The sequence below is a fragment of the Bubalus kerabau genome, chromosome X, assembly GCF_029407905.1.
Source record: "Bubalus kerabau isolate K-KA32 ecotype Philippines breed swamp buffalo chromosome X, PCC_UOA_SB_1v2, whole genome shotgun sequence".
Classification (NCBI taxonomy): domain Eukaryota; kingdom Metazoa; phylum Chordata; class Mammalia; order Artiodactyla; family Bovidae; genus Bubalus; species Bubalus kerabau.
Window position 1 is genome coordinate 165,269,491 of NC_073647.1, and position 17,012 is coordinate 165,286,502.

General features: G+C 51.4%; 1 long non-coding RNA gene across 1 annotated transcript; it reads right to left on the bottom strand.

Annotated features, from left to right (window-relative positions):
• Nucleotides 1-600: 600 nt before the first annotated feature.
• LOC129640342 (uncharacterized) lies at nucleotides 601-12,981 on the bottom strand. Its single transcript, XR_008708749.1, has 3 exons — nucleotides 12,841-12,981; nucleotides 12,670-12,735; nucleotides 601-1,344 (listed from the first exon to the last, which is right to left on the bottom strand). It is a non-coding gene; the product is annotated as an uncharacterized LOC129640342 (long non-coding RNA).
• Nucleotides 12,982-17,012: the final 4,031 nt, after the last annotated feature.

Sequence of the window (17,012 nt, forward strand, 5' to 3'; positions counted from 1 at the left end):
TCCCAGCCCGCTCTGCCCGCCAGGCACTGGCTCTGTGGGGCTTCTGGGACCATCTTTGCAGCCGGCGATCGCCCGGATTAAGAGGATTAAACACCATTAAACAACCATCCTCCAGCGTGGGGACACACACTCCCTCTCTTCCAAGCCTCCTTCGGAGGGGGTCCGGGGACCTGGTGCCCACAAAGGGATCCCTTAGCATGACAAAGAGCCAAGCGTTCATCCCCTCAACCCCCCAGCCCCAGAACAAATGGCAGAACTGGCCCGGTATTGTTGACATCTCCAACACTGGCCTCCCTGTTTTTTCTTTACTTTTCCCCATTCGGAGCTCAAGGTGTCATATTAATTATTTAAATCTTGGGGAGATTTCAGGGGCCATTCTCCTCCGAGGCCGCGTTCCGTGCCAGAAGGCCGGGGAGGGAGTCCGCGTTGGCTTTTCTTAATTAGCGCCGAACCCAGAACTTTGATCTCCAGGAACAGCAACATCCAAGAAGGAAGAACTTCCTGTGCCGCCGTTTACCCCGCACCTAGCTTCTGCCCTGGGCTGTTTTCCCACCCCGCCGGACTTTGATTGTCCTCGTTCAGGGCGGCGGGGGGTCGGGGGTGGGGACGGCGGGCAGGGGACGCCCGTGTTCGGGAAGAATTTAAACAGCTTCAAAGAGCCCGGGGCGGCGATGATCGTTCAGTGCCAGGCGCGGTGGCCACCGAGCTGCCTTTGAGCTGGGTGCCCGCCGGATTTATTTGTCTATTTTCGGGGGAGCGGGCGGGGCGGGGCTGGGTTTGTGGGCGCCTGGTGTCACATATCAGAGGTCTCCCCGTGCAGACTGATCTCCGCTCATTAAGAGGCTTGTCTGTCTCCCCCCAGCCAAACGGCGGCGGGTGGTGATGAATCACAAGGGCCCAGAGCATTCTTCCCCAGCCACGCCTGCAACTCTGCCGCTTAGATCCGTGAGGGGTCACCTCTGAGGGCCTGCCTTGTTAAAAAAAAAAAATCTCATTTACATTTTCCTGGCTGCCAAGACACAGAATGACATGCAGGGTGGGGACAAAAAAAAAAAAAAAAATCAGAAAGTTAGCTGAGTGCTCGCTGAAAAATGAAATCCACCCAAGTTTGGCGCAAAGGATGCACCTTTCTGACTGTTAGTCTTTAGGCTGTGGGGATCAAAGCGACACCGGGATCCGAACTCCGAGAGCCAGGCACGGCGTCTGTGCATGCTTGAGTTTGCAGAAGCCGCTTCACAGCTCAGTGCAGACAGCCTTGATCAGCGGACCTGCGCCTCCCCTGACAGCAAGCCCTGCTGCCCGCAGAAGTGTCGGTTCCGAGTCATCTATCTCGGACTCACATACCTGCAGAAAAGGGGAGATGGAAATTTCCTGAAATCAGAGCCACTGCAGAAAAAGAAAATGCCAGCGATTAGAGAGAGGCGCTGAGAGATCTGGGTTTGGGGGCGTTGGTAATACCCAAAGTGTCACACACTTTTTTTTTTAAGTATGCATATTTTAGAGTGGATTTTACTGTCTGAGAAATAATTGGGATTTACAGCTGTTAAGATAACGAGATTCTCTGTCTCTCTGTCAAGCACTTGCTTCTGCTTTCCTGGCTGGATTTCTCCCAGAGGGTTAGATCATGACATATTTATCCCTGCCTTCCCAAGGTCCCCCCTCGGACGCCTGGGGTGCAGGCACCCTTGACGCCCGCACTCTGAGACCGTCTCGGTCTGACCTTACCATTTGGAGGCTGCACACTCAACCAGGCTGCAGCCGTGATGGCCAATTGCTTAGCAGTGGCCATTACTCTAGGGCTTCCCTGGGGGCTCAGATGGTAAAGAATCCGCCTAGCAATGCAGGAGACTCGGGTTCCATCCCTGGGTGGGGAAGATACCCTGCACAAGGGCATGGCAACCCACTCCAGTATTCTTGCCTGGAGAATCCCATGGAGAGAGGAGCCTGGTGGGCTACAGTCCCGGGGGCCGCACAGAGTCAGACATGACTGAGCCGCTGACACACAAGCAGAGGCTGTTATAGCAAAGATGCTCTCTCATTCCAACCCAGGACGCCGGATGAAAAAACTGACGTCCACACAGCTGGACTCCAAGCCCAGAATCCACCTGTCCGAGTGGTCAGACATTCTAAACTCTTTTTACAAAACAACGCAGTGCCCCTAAAATCGTCATCAGTGAGGAGGGAGCCTCAGAAAAACAGGAATAAATGCTGTAGGTGTTGTTATTTATTTTTGTTGTTCAGTCACTCAGTCGTGTCCGACTCTGCGACCCCATGGACTGCAGCCCGCCAGGCCTCCCTATCCATCACCAACTCCCGGAGTGTACTCAAACTCACGTCCATCGAGTCGGTGATGCCACCCAACCATCTCATCCCGTCATCCCCTTCTCCTGCATTCAATCCTGCCACCATCAGGGTCTTTTCCAATGTCTGGCACCATCTCCAAACCCCTTTCAGGAGCCAAACTCTACATCACAACATGGCCACAACGTGGCCACATCTCACGGCTGAGGTTCCTCCAGCTGGTTGGGAGCGGGAGGATGGTGTGTGAAACCCATGAGGCTGTTCCCAGGCGGTGGGGAGGCTGAAGTCCCTGGAACCCCACTCTGATAGGCAAAGATTTAGACCAGGACTTTCCCTGCAGCCGATCCGGCCCCTTGCCTGTTTTTGTAAATAAAGTTTTATCGGCAGTCGGCCACGTCTCTCCATTTCCATAACTGCCTCCAGCGGCTTTTGTGACACTGGAAGATTCCTGTCGTCGTGACCCAGGCCCCGTAATGCACAGGACTGTAGATATGTGTGAGCTGATGGGGGGTGTTGTATGGCTGAGATGGAAAGACAGGATTTGGGGTCTCAGCCAGCTTGGACGCTTTCTGTCTGCCAAACATCCACATTGTGTTGCTGTTTAGTCGGTTATGTCGTGTCTGACTCTTTAAGACCCCATGGACTGTAGCCCTCCAGGCTCCTCTGTCCATGGGATTCTCCAGGCAAGGATACCGCACTGGGTTTCCGTGCTCTCCTCCAGGGGGTATTCCCAACCCAGGGACTGAACCCAGGTCTCCCGCATTGGCTGGTGGATTCTTTCCCATGCGAGCCACCAGAGAAGCCCCAGGAACTTCCTTTATCCAATCCCAAACGTGCAGCACAGCATCATTTCCCATGCTGTGCATCCCACGAGTAGGACTTCTTCCTCTTAGAGCTGGAAGGCTGTGCTCGAGACAGCAGTCACCCACCGTTTAGGCACCAGGGACCAGTTTCGTGGGAGACAGGTTTTCCCCACGGGCCAGGGTGGGTGTTAGGGAACGTTTCGGGATGATTCACACATACCGCATTCACCGTGCACTTGATTTCTATAGTGATTACATCAGCTCATCTCACATCATCAGGCATCAGGAGGCTGGGGACCCTTGGTCTAGATCATCGCCTCCCTGGTTCCACCTCCCTCAGCCCTGGGCAACCATTCTCCTCGGCCTCCGTGAGTCTGACTATTTTAGATTCTGCGTAGCAGAGAAATCATGCAGAATTTGTCTCTCTCTGTCTGACTTCATCTCACTTAGCATAATGCCCTCCAGGTCCATCCGTGTTGTCACAAATGGCAAGATTGCCTTCTCTGTCTCTTTTTTTTAAAGGCTGAATAATATTCCCCGGTGTGTTTAGACACACGAGGGAACGTTATATAAATACATTTTCTTATCCATTCATCCGTCAACAGACATGCACCTTGTCTCCGTAGCTCGGCTGAGAATCACGATTGCAGTTCTTGAGGTGCTGTTCTTGAACCACGAGCCACCCTCCCACCAAAAAACCCCAGAACTTGTGCTTCCAAAAAATGATCGCCTTGAGCGAGTCCTAGCTCAGACCCCCAAATTGGGCGCGTTTACTCAGTCTGCCTCGCATGTCCCAGAGAGAGAAAAAAATGAAGCTGTTCTGTTTTCTGATCTGAAAGCTAGCCAGACTCATCGCTTCTCACCAAGGTCGGCAGACATCATCGCAGCCGGGTGGTCAGTCCTCAGAGGACAGGAAGACCTGACCAGGGTTCGGGACCAACACCCGCCCCCACCACCAAGAAGACGGGAAGAAGAGACAGTGACTTCCTGTGTGCATTGGCTTGAAACATGACGGAGCCTCAGGAACCAGATCCCCAAATTAAATCATCCTGGCATTTTCACAAACAAGAGGGGAGCAAAAAACAACAACAAAAATGCAAGCAGTCTTCAAGTTGGGAAGTCCCTTCAGGAGCTCTGGGTGCAAAACGCACATTGTTGTTAGTAGTACAGCTGGAGAAGGGTCGCGTTTCTGGGGGTCCCGCGGAGACCCTCCGGACAGACACGGGGAAGGTCCCTCAGGAGGTCAGTAGAGACAGTGCTTCTGGACACACACAAACCCAACAGAGCCAACCCAACCCGTCTTTTCTCCACCCCTGTTTCCCCAGAAGACAGAAGTCTTCAGAGATTAATGATGTAAACAAAAGGAGTGCATTTAAAGCCTGGAGCCATTTCTGAACCACGAGAGGAGGCGGGGGAGGGAGTGTGTAGGTTTGGAAACCCCCCAGGACAGAGAACAGAGTTGGGTGTCAACATTCCGACCCAAAGTCTCAAAAGCTTCGAGAGCTCCAAAGAGGGTCAAGTCCACCCTCCTCTGAGTGCTGAACTCTGTCCCCGCTGTGTGCCTGCGTGCAAAGTTGCATCAGTCGTGTCCGACTCTTTGTGACCCTGTGGACTGTAGCCCCACCAGGCTCTTCTGTCCCTGGGATTCTCCAGGCAAGAGTACTGGAGTGGGTTGCCATGCCCTCCTCCAGGGGACCTTCCCCAGCCGGGGATGGAACCCGTGTGTGTTATGTCTCCTGCATTGGCAGGCAGGCTCTTTACCACGAGTGCCAGCTGGGAAGCCCCTCTGCTCCGTTACAAACCCAGAAAAGCCCAATATCCCAGCATCTCTGGTATCTGAGAAGTCGGTCCTGGGAGTGACTCAGCCTTCACCCAAAGGATGCTGGACCCTGATGGATGCAGACGACTGAGAGCAGGATAATGACTCTGTAGGAAGCGACTTAGCAGCAGCAGCAGGAAGCGGACAGGGAGCCGGCACCATCGTGGGGAGAGAGGAGAAACACTTCTGTGTTGACTTAGCTGAGATCGTACGCATATACGTCACCCGAGTTTCGGCCCAGATGGTAAAGCATCTGCCTGCAATGCAGGAGACACGAGTTCAATCCCTGAGTGGGGAAGATCCCCTGGAGGAGGGTATGGCAACCCACTCCAGGATTGTTGCCTGGAGAATCCCAAGGACACAGGAGTCTGGTGGGCTACAGTCCATGGGGTAGCAGAGTCTGACACAATTTAGTGACTATCACTTTTTGGGATTTCCCTGATGGCTCAGATGGTAAAGAATGTGCCTGCAATGCAGGATACCTGGGATTGATCCCTGGGTGGGGAAGATCCCCTGGAGAAGGGGATGGCTACCCACTCCAGCATTCTTGTCTGCAGAATCCCATGGACAGAGGAGTCCGGTGGGCTCCAGTCCACGGGGTTGCAAAGAGTCAGACACGACTGAGGCAGCTGAGCACGCATGCAGCACGCCCTCACTTCTGGACTGAGACCCGGAGGACGACAGCGTGCTGGCCTCGCCCGTCCCCCGCCTGACCGTGGACACAGATCAGCTGCCATGCCCGTCTCAAAAAATCAGTTCAGCTTTCTGGGACTCCCCGGCCTCGGCTCCCAGTGGCCCATCTCTGCAAGGAGGTCTTTTAATTACCTTTTGCCTCCCAAGACTGGCTCGGGAGGCAGGTTTAAGACATTAGCAACTGAATGGGCAGGCTTCTTACTGTATATCATTTTAATCTTTCATGTCTGAGGAAGCCAGATGGTTTATTATTATTACAAGCTCTGCCTTGAAGAAGAAGGAAAAGGAAAAAAAAAAACTTTCTATCCAAGGATTTGTGAGATGATGGGAAAAGAAAAAAAAAATTCGAGAGGAGGGGTGCAAGCAGGGGGTGGCCTCGTGTGACACAGAACAGCCTGGATTTTAACTGCAAGTCCTCCATGGGCGGCACCTTCCGCTTAACCACCGCTCCCGGTAAATAAACAGGTAGATTAGACAGATCACTAACATGGCATTGAACGTTCACACGCAGGAGGCTTGTTTCAAAAAATACAGACTCTGCTCAGCAAACTCGTCACAGCCTTATGTGGAGACCCCGGGGCGGCTGGGCTCGACGCCACTCCATTTTTAACATTTTTGCCCAGATTTTTAAGGTTTTTGCTGTTTGGCTGCTTCAACCTGGCAATTGCAGAGTTTATGCAGCAGACCACGTGACCATAAAGTTCTTCCTAAGGGAAAAAAATTACTTTGGTCATCTCCAAAATAGTCACTCTAGGGTTTTTTGTTTTTTAAGTTTCTGTTTTGTATTGAAAGTGTTGAAAGCGTTATTCGCTGAGTTGTGTCCGACTCTTTGGAACCCTGTGGACTGCAGCCCGCCAGGCTCCTCTGTCCATGGGATTCTCCAGGCAAGAATACTGGAGTGGGTTGCTATTTCCTCCCTCAGGGGATCTTCCCGACCCAGGGATCAAACCTGCAATGCAGGGTGTCTTACACTGCAGACGGATTCTTTCCTGTTTGAGTCACCAGGGAAGTCCTAGTTTGCACGGGGGTATAGCCAATTAACAATGTGGTGATGGTTTCAGATGAACGTTGAAGGGACTTAGCCATACACATACACACATCCATTCTCCCCCAGGGTGAGCTGCTGTGTGTATAGGGTCTGTGTGTGTGCACAGGTGCACACCTAGGGATAACTGCATGCATGTTTGTTACATGTAGCAATGAGCAAACTTGCAGACATGTCTATGCGCGTGTGCGTAACATGTGAGTCTGTGTGCATGCACACAGCTTGTGCTGTACATTGTAATTGTGTGTGGCTGTGAGTATTTGCACATGTGTGTACACATATTTGGACTTGGCAATGGCAACCCACTCCAATGGCAACCCACCCCAGTACTCTTGCCTGGAGAATCGCAGGGACAGAGGAGCCTGGTGGGCTGCTGTCTATGGGGTCACACAGAGTTGGACATGACTGAAGCGATTTAGCAGCAGCAGTACACATATTTGGACGTCCCAGGCAGCTCCGTGGGCAAAGGATCAGCCTGCAATGCAGGAGTCGCAGGATACTCAGGTTCGATCCCTGGATCAGGAAACATCCCCTGGAGGAGGCAACGGCAGCCCACTCCAGTGTTCTTGCCTGGAGGACCCATGGACAGGGGGAGCCTGGCGGGCTACAGTCTACGGGGTCGCAAAGAGTCGGACAGGACTGAAGCGAGTTAGCACGCAAGCAGGCACACAGAATTGCATGTGTGTGAGAATGTATGTGCGCTTGTATGTGACTATGGGTGTGTGTGTGTGTGTGTCATTGTGGGGGTGTGTCTGCCCATGTGTGGGTTTAGCTGAATATATGCTTGGACCTGTGTGTGCATGTTTGTGAGCAGGGATGTGTGTGACTGGGTGTGTGTGTGCCTGTCTGAATATGTGCTTGGATCTATATTTGCCTGTGTGTTAAGAATGGGTGTGTGAACGTGTGTGTAACTGTGGGTGTATGTGTCCCTGTCTGAATGTCTGCTTCGACCTGTATTTGCCTGCGTGTGAGAACGTGTGTGTGTGTGACTGTGGGTGTATGTGCGCCTGTCTGAATGCATGCTTAGACTTGTATTTGCATGTGTGTTAAGAAGGTGTTTGTGAACGTGTATGTGACTGTGGGTGTATGTGTTACTCTCTGAATGTGTGCTTGGACTTGTATTTGCCTGCGTGTGAGAACGTGTGTGTGTGTGTGTGTGTGTGTGTGTGTGTCTGTAGGTGTATGTGTTCCTGTCTGAGTGCTTGGACCTGTATCTGCCTGTGAGAATGTGTGTGTGTGTGACTGTGGGTGTGTGCGTTCCTGTCTGCGTGCTTGGACCTGTATTTGCCTGTAAGAACGTGTGTCTGTGTGTGTGTTTCTGTGACTGTGGGTGTGTGTGTTCCTGTCTGAACGTGTGCTTGGACCTGTATTTGCCTGTGTGTGAGAACATGTGTGTGTGTGTGTGTGTGTGTGTGTTTGTGTGTGTGTCTGTGACCGTGGGTGTGTGTGTTCCCGTCTGCGTGCTTGGACCTATATTTGCCTGTGTGTGAGAATGTGTGTGTGTGTGTGTGTGTGTGTGCGTCTGTGACTGTGGGTGTGTGTGTTCCTGAGTGCTTGGACTTGTATTTGCCTGTGAGAACGTGTATATGTGTGTGTGTGTGTGTGTGTGTGACTGTGGGTGTATGCTCCTGTCTGCATACTTGGACCTGTATTTGCCTGCGTGTGAGAACGTGTGTGTGTGTGTGTCTGTGACCATTGGTGTGTGCGTTCCTGTCTGCGTGCTTGGACCTGTATTTGTCTGTGAGAACGTGTGTGTGTGCGTGCGCGTGTGTGTGTGTGTGCACGTGTGTGTGTGTGTGTTCCTGTGTGCGTGCTTGGACCTGTATCTGCCTGTGAGAACGTGTGTGTGTGTGTGTGTCTGTGACTGTGGGTGTGTGTGTTCCTGTGTGCGTGCTTGGACCTGTATCTGCCTGTGAGAACGTGTGTGTGTGTGTGTCTGTGACTGTGGGTGTGTGTGTTCCTGTCTGTGTGCTTGGATCTGTATCTGCCTGTGAGAACGTGTGTGTGTGTGTGTCTGTGACCATGGGTGTGTGCGTTCCTGTCTGCGTGCTTGGACCTGTATTTGTCTGTGAGAACGTGTGTGTGTGCGTGTGCGTGTGTGTGTGTTCTTGTGCGTGTGCTTGGACCTGTATCTGCCTGTGAGAATGTGTGTGTGTGTGTCTGTGACTATGGGTGTGTGAGTTCCTGTCTGCGTGCTTGGACCTGTATTTGTCTGTGAGAACGTGTGTGTGTGCGTGCACATGTGCGTGTGCACGTGTGTGTGTGTGTGTGTGTTCCTGTCTGCGTGCTTGAACCTGTATCTGCCTGTGAGAACGTGTGTGTGTGTGTGTCTGTGACTGTGGGTGTGTGTGTTCCTGTCTGCGTGCTTGGACCTGTATCTGCCTGTGAGAACGTGTGTGTGCACGCGCGTGTGTGTGTGCGCGCATGTGTGTGTGCGCGTGCGTGCGTGCCACCACGTGTCAGCGGTCCTGTCTCCCTCTCCTCCCAGCATCTCCTGTCTATCTGCCGTCAGGAGAGACGGCCCCCGCCCCCACACCGCCCTCCCGCCTGGGGCTTCCCCAACAGCGTGCCCACCACACTAACGGTGTGAACCATGCAGTTGCCATCCTCTGTCCCGAAGCCCCGGAAGGCCTCTCTGGACCACCCGCACCGGATCCCTTGCAGTGGTGACGAGGATGCGCCAGCAGGGCAGCTGCCCGGCTCCGGTCTCTGCAGGATGGGGCTGAGCCCAGGCCTCGGCAGGCTTCTCCCTGCAGGTGACGCCCCGACACCACGCAGGTCCCACCTGCCCCCGCCCCGCCTCGTTACACGCGGTGTCCGGGCTGTGCCGTCAGCAACAGCCCCGCAACGACGCTGCGCCCATCTGCCAGGCACCGAACGCACAGGGGCTGGCGGTGTGGGGAAGCTCTCCGGGGAGTTCCGGGTCTCATCGCGGCCACCACATCCACTTCCCTGCCCCCAGCTCCATCTGCTGACGTCCTCGGACTTGCCTGCCTCTTTTTTTTTTTCTTTTTTCTCTAAACATCTCCCAAATTGCATTTTCCATTTAAATAAATTTCTGAAGTGCAGTTGACAAGCGTCCAGGGCCCCAGGTCTCATGGGTCACTCAGCACCTGCGTTGTGCGTGGCCGTCTACATCGATCCGGGCCGCTGCCCTAGCTCCCTGGCTCAGGCACAGGCTGGACGAATGCCTGAAAAGCATCAGATTGGAGGCTGACGTGCATTTCAGGGCAGCCCCTTGGACGCACCCCAATACAGAGAGATGGCACTCCCTGCTAAGATGTTTTAGCAAGTGTTGAACCAGTGTCCATCGAGGGCTTGGGCCCTGGGTGTTGAAAAGGTGTGTTTCTCTCAATCAAGGGCTTCAAACTCAAATGCCGTCAGGAATGAGGCAGGTTGTTTAAGGATATGAGGCCGGTTTGATGTGAGTGAGGGATTAGGGAGCGCTGGGGACTGTGGCGGGCTTCCCTGGTGGCTCAGCAGTAAAGAATCTGTCTGCTCGTCCAGGAGACACTGGTTCGAGCTCTGGGTCGGGAAGATCCCCTGGAGGAGGAAATGGCAACCCACTCCACTGTTCTTGCCTAGAGGATTCCAGGGACAGAGGAGCCTGGAAGGCCGCAGTCCACGGTGGTGCAAAGACCCAGACGTGAATGAACTGCTCACACACACACACACATGCATGTGCACACACACTAGACATTTATGTAAAATGCCTGTGTGTAACATGTACATGCTACGTCATACATGGCATCTATATACAGTGTGTCAATGCGATGCTTATGTATAGTGTCTGCATGTAACGTCTACAGTGTTTATACGTAGTCTATATACAACACGTATACACAATGTATATATATATTAATTATGTATAACATCTACATGTAATGTGTACATCCAGTGTTTAGACATATCTGTATACAATGCCTATAGTCTTTATGTAATTTTTATATAAAATATCTACCTACAAGGTCTATATGCAATGTTTATCTAAGTATATATGATATCTACGTATAATGAGTGTTTGCCGCTCAGTCGTGTCTGACTGTTTGTGACCCCATGGACTGTAGCCCGCCAGGCTCCTCTGTCCATGGGACTCTCCAGGCAAGAATACTGGCGTGGGTTGCCATGCCCTCCTCCAGGGGATCGTCCCAAGCCATCTACATATAATATCTATATATACATGTCTGCAAGCGATGTCTATACATAATACTTACACAAGTCTCTATATAATTATGTCTCTATGCATGCCTCTATTGTAAACTGTTTACATGGACTGTATATAACGTCTACAACAGTGTTTATATGTTTCTATACAATGTCTATATATAATCTGTATACAATTTTATATAAAATGTCTACATACAATGTCTATATACAGTATTTATCTATATACAACATCTATATGTAATACCTATGGATAATGCCTGCATGCAATGTCTATATATAATACTTAGATTCGTCTATAATATATAGTCGGGTGTCCTTGGTAGCTCCGATGGTAAAGAGTCTGACTGCAATACAGGGAACCTGAGTTCAGTCCCTGGGTCGGGAAGATCCCCTGGAGAAGGAAATGGCAACCCACACCAGCCTTCTTGCCTGGAGAATCCCAGGGACGGCAGAGCCTGGTGGGCTGCAGTCCGTGGGGTCTGAGAGAGCAGGACGAGACTGAGCGACTGAGCACTGGCACTCAGCCTATATATACGTGTAATACCCGCACTCTGTAGCCTGCATGGAATATATGTAATGTCTACTACAGTGCCTGTGTATGTTTCTATAGCCATGTCTACATATATACAGTCTTTGTAGAATTTTGATAAAAAATGTCTACAATGTCTGTATGCACTCTTTATATACAACACCTATATAACTACTTATGTATGTTATACTACAAATACTTATATAAATACTTATACACAATGCATGCTAAGTCACTTCAGTTGTGTCTGACTCTGTGCAACCCCATGGACTGCGGCCCGCCAGGCTCCTCTGTCCATGGGATTCTCCAGGCAAGAATACTGGGGTGGGTTGCCATTTCCTTCTCGACTACATCCACTATCTATATACAATATTTAAATATGTGTGTATATGAAGTCTATGTATAATGCTTACATAGAATATCTATATACAACATTTACATTTATCTATATAGGTGTCTATGTATAATATATATAATGTATATATACAATATTTACATATATCTAAAGAGTCTGGCTGCAATACAGGAGACCCGGGTTTGACCCCTGGGTCAGGGAGATTCCTCTGGATGAGGAAATGGCAGCCCGCTCCAGTATTCCTGCCTGGAGAATCCCATGGACAGAGGAGCCTGGAGGGCTACAGTCCAGGGGGTTGCAAAGTCAGACACGACTGAGCGACTAACACACACACACACACACACACACATAAGTGTATGTATACACTCATACACAAACACACAATGATTGAAATGCAGCTTGACCAGAACAAATTGCCCGCAAGAGGAGGACGAGGGAGCAGGTTAAGCCGCATGCACGCCCCACACATCGGGTCCACGTGGGAACGCCAGGTGCCTGGCCCCCATCTGCATATTGAAAACTCGGCCAGACAAGAGGCTGAATTTCCTGAACACTTTTCCACCAGATGGTTCTCTTCCTGTCCCTGCAGTCGTAGGCTCTCCTCCCGGAGCCTGTCAGGACGGAGGGGGAGGCCCCCTCCTTATTCTATTTCATTCTAAATAAATGACGGCGTTTATCCCGCAGCCCCATTCCACCCCACACCCCCGCACAAGTAATGGTCTGAGTGATGGAGCAAAAATAACGTTCCTTCCCAGCCTTGAAATAAAACACCCAACGTCGACAGACGCGTCTGAGCCCGGCATCATTGGAGCGTCTCCGTTTCAGCGTCGTTTCGCCGCCTCCCCCTCCCCCGAATCCCCTTAAAAACACCCAGGAAGGAAACCTGTGTTGTCGGTCTGCATCTCCGCCGCACTTTGTCTGCTGGGCTGTTTTGCATTTCAAGACATTTCCACTCACCTTGACTTGCCGGTTCAAGAAAGAAACAATAAGTTTAATCTTCTTGCTTGACAATGATGTATGGTTCTGGAGGGGGAAAAAAAAAACCACCACCAAACCCGGTTTTCAGGGATTATCATTAAGGAGGCTTCTCCTGGGCCACCCAGTCCAGTCTCTCCCCGCACTTCCTACCGTAAGCACCCAAGCTGTGTGTCTCTCCAAGGCCGCAGAAGTTGCGGCCGCGTCCCCCCGAGCGCGCCCGGCCCCGGGGCGACGTCTGATCTCCGACCGGCGGACGGACAGCCCCCAGCTGCCGGCTTCAGCCCGGAGGCCCCCGCCCCGCCCCCACCCCAGCGCCGCCCGAGGACCTCTTCCCGGTCGGCAAATTGGCCTCCGACGCAACTGGTTTCAATTAGAATTCCTTCTCTGCACTTGCATTCCCCCCCCCCCCCTTTCTTTGCAGTTAGCTCCGCACGGTCTTGGCATCCTTGCCGGCCAGGGGCGGGGAGCTGAGTCTGTTAACCGGAGTGCAGAGACCCAGCAAAACGGATGTGGATAGAAGGGGTGATTCGACACTTCGTCCCACTAGGGGATTATACGTGGAGAAATACCGGACCCTCCTGGCAGCTAAGGATCCCTCGAGAAAGCAGGTTCGCCTACCCCCAGAGCCAAGCAGGCTGGCTGAGCAACAAAACCGGAGCAACAGAAGCAGGAGTCATGCCTCCCCCACAATGAAACAATGGGGGCTGGAGACCCACATCCTGCCCGGTGCGCTCAGTAAGAAGCGATACAAACTGGAAAACTCAAAGTACCAGCTGCGTCCTGTGACCCCGTGGACTGTAGCCCACCAGGCTCCCCTGTCCCTGGGATTCTTCAGGCAAGCATACTGGAGTGGGTTGCCATGCCCTCCTCCAGGGGATCTTCCCGACCCAGGGATGGAACCCAGGTCTCCTGCATTTCGAGCAGATTGATTACCGTCTCTGCCAGCAGGGAAGCTCCAATACGTGGATATGTCCGGCCAAGTCCCTTTACTGAAAATATCACAACATTGTTAATCAGCTATAGTCCAAAATAAAAATTTTTTTAAATATATAAGGACTTGCTATTCACTAAAATTATAAATGCAGAGGAAATCTTTCTCCTTCAGAAGCATTCTATATTTATGAGGCAGAGGGGGCTTGCACCTTAGACTGACCAAGGAGAAAAACAATTCACACACACACACACACACACACACACTCTCTCTCTCTCTCTCTCTCTCTCTCTCTCAAGTGATGTGTGTCTTAAAGCAAGGGTTGGAACACGGGCACATTTAGCATCTTTACAGACGTCAGTTTTGTGGAAACAAGAAGAGAAAAAGGATTTCAGGCTTCCGAGAGGGGAAACTTGGGGAAGGTAAACAAGGGGAAACTGACAGAGTGAGCTGTGTTTTATTTTGGTTTCTTAATTCTCTGGCATCCCACGCAGTAAGGAGCCGGGCTCTCTGAGTCGCGGTACAAAGTGAGAGGTTTTCGTAGGGAGGAGACTCGGGCTGGGGGAGCTGATAGCAAAAGAAAAGAGAGGCTTATTTTTTAAGCCGGGACACCTTCTTTGGGGAGGGAGAGAACTGGCAGGGTTCTTTATCATGCAAATTTCCTCCCTTTGTGAGTCAGGAAATCTCAGATCCACTGTTTCTGACATCAGGTTTCTGAGACAGGTTGAAACTGCAATCCAGTCTCACCAGGCTCCGCTGTCTGAGGCATTCTCCAGGCGAGAATGCTGGAGCGGGTTGCCATGCCTTCCTCCAAGGGAGCTTCCTGATGCAGGGATTGAACCTGGGTCTCCTGCATTGGTAGGCGGCGGATTCTTGACCATCTGAGCCACCAGGGAAGCCCCAACCCTGAGTAAAAAAACTCCATTTGGGGCTGTGGTTCCTTTTTAACTGGTGTATTTGTGCACATCCACTGGTCACCCTCTTCAGTGTCATAAAACTTCCCTGGAGATGTGGTTCTTGGCGCTTTTTGCTCTGTGGAAGCTTCTGAGTTTACTCTGAGAGGGGAACACCTTCAGGGGTCTTTCCGAAATTTCTTCTCCAGTCGGCTTTGTCTTGGTGTATATTCTGCCCCTAAAGGAAATGTTCCCTCAGGGAACTCAGAACTACCCAAACTTACCCTGAGTGTCAGGGAGGCTCTCTTGGGCGTATTTAGATTTCTTGTTATTGTTATGGTTGTGTGTTAAGATGAGAAAGGGATTTTTAAAATAGAGTGTGAACTTGTATGTACCATTGCAACCCCATTTACAATAGCCACAAGGTGGAAACAGGCCAGAGTTCATGGATGGATGGATGGATAAGTGAGTAGGTGGATGGATGGATGGATAAGTGGGTGGATGGATGGATGGATAAGTGAGTAGGTGGATGGATGGATGGATAAGTGAGTAGGTGGATGGATGGATGGATAAGTGAGTAGGTGGATGGATGGATGGATAAGTGAGCAGGTCGATGGATGGGTGGATGGTAAGTGGGTGGATGGATGGATGGATGGATAAGTGGGTAGATGGATGGGTGGATGGGTGAATAAGTGAGTGGATGGATGGATGGATAAGTGAGTAGGTGGATGGATGGATGGATAAGTGAGTAAGTGGATGGATGGGTGGATGGTAAGTGGGTGGATGGATGGATGGATAAGTGGGTAGATGGATGGGTGGATGGGTGAATAAGTGGGTGGATGGATGGATGGATAAGTGAGTAGGTGGATGGATGGATGGATAAGTGGGTGGATGGATGGGTGGATGGGTGAATAAGTGGGTGGATGGATGGATAAGTGAGTAGGTGGATGGATGGGTGGATGGTAAGTGGGTGGATGGATGGATGGATAAGTGGGTGGATGGATGGGTGGATGGGTGAATAAGTGGGTGGATAGATGGTGGATAAGTGGGTGGATAGATGGATGGATAAGTGGGTGGATGGATGGGTGGATGGGTGAATAAGTGGGTGGATGGATGGATGGATAAGTGAGTAGGTGGATGGATGGATGGATAAGCGAGTAGGTGGATGGATGGATGAATTGATACACAGCATGGGATCCATCTGTTATTGAGTCCAGCCTCACTCTGCTTGCCCCACGACAGGCCAATGAATCAGAGACATGTAGCGGGACAAGGAATACAACTTTGTTCAAGGAGCCAGATCGCCAAGATGTTGGCAAATTAATGTCTCAAAATAACCATCCTGTATGGGCCTGGAAAAGACTCATTGGATGATGCTGGGAAAGATTGAAGGCAGGAGGAGAAGGGGATGACAGAGGATGAGATGGTTGGATGGCATCACCGACTCGATGGACACGAGTTTGACCAAGCTCCGGGAGTTGGTGGTGGACAGGGAAGCCTGGCGTGCTGCAGTCCATGGGGTCACAAAGAGTCGGACACGACTGAGCGACTGAACTGAACTGATGGGGCCTGTAACAGTCAGGCAGTGGGGCGGGGTTCTCTGAGGCAGGCCACAACGTGTGATCATAATAACAAACAGCAGAGAGAAGTCTAAGAAACGGTTCCAACACGAGTCAGAACTGGCTTATTCCTGCAACACACCCCCCCGGTAGAATATGACGCAGCCGTGAAAAGGAATGAAGCTCTGACACAGGTGGACCCCGGCGCACACGATGCTCGATGAGAGAAGCAGGACGCAGCAGGCCACGGAGTGTGTGATTCTCTTCACAGGGAACGTCCTGAACAGGCACATCCACCCATCGAAAGTAGACTGGTGGTCGCCAGGCTCCAAGACGAGAGGCTCGGGAGCAGTACAATACATAAGGGTTTAAACATAAAGTTAAAATCATATGTTCCCCTTGGAAATTTGTTGATTTTAGTAAAGTTTAATGAACTTCACCACCAACAAAAGAACCCAATAGTAGTCAGCCCCGCCCCGCCTCAGAGCAGACAATCTGATTCTCCTTGAGAACACCTGAGGAAAGACCACTCTGAAGGACCCCTGACCTTCACAGCTTAGATTTCCCCTCTACTTCAAGAGCCTCAAGGGACCTTCCTGGTGGTCCAGTGGTTGAGACTCTGTACTCCAAAGCAGACGGCCCAGGTTCGATCCCTGATTGGGAACCTAAGATCCCACGAGCCTTGCTGTCAGAAAAACCAAAACAGAGAACAGAAGCAATATTGTAACAGATTCAATAAAGGCTTTTAAATCAGCACACTGTCCTCTCTCTGCCCTGCGTTGCACCCAGGAGGTCCTGGCTATTGGCACAAAGTCGCCACCGTGAGGACCCCCGGCCCTCCCTTTGCCAGCGTCCGCTGATTTGGGAAAGCAGCCGTAGGAATAAACAGCGGCATGCACCCAGCACTCACCTGCCTCGCTTCTGGGAGGAAAAACATAC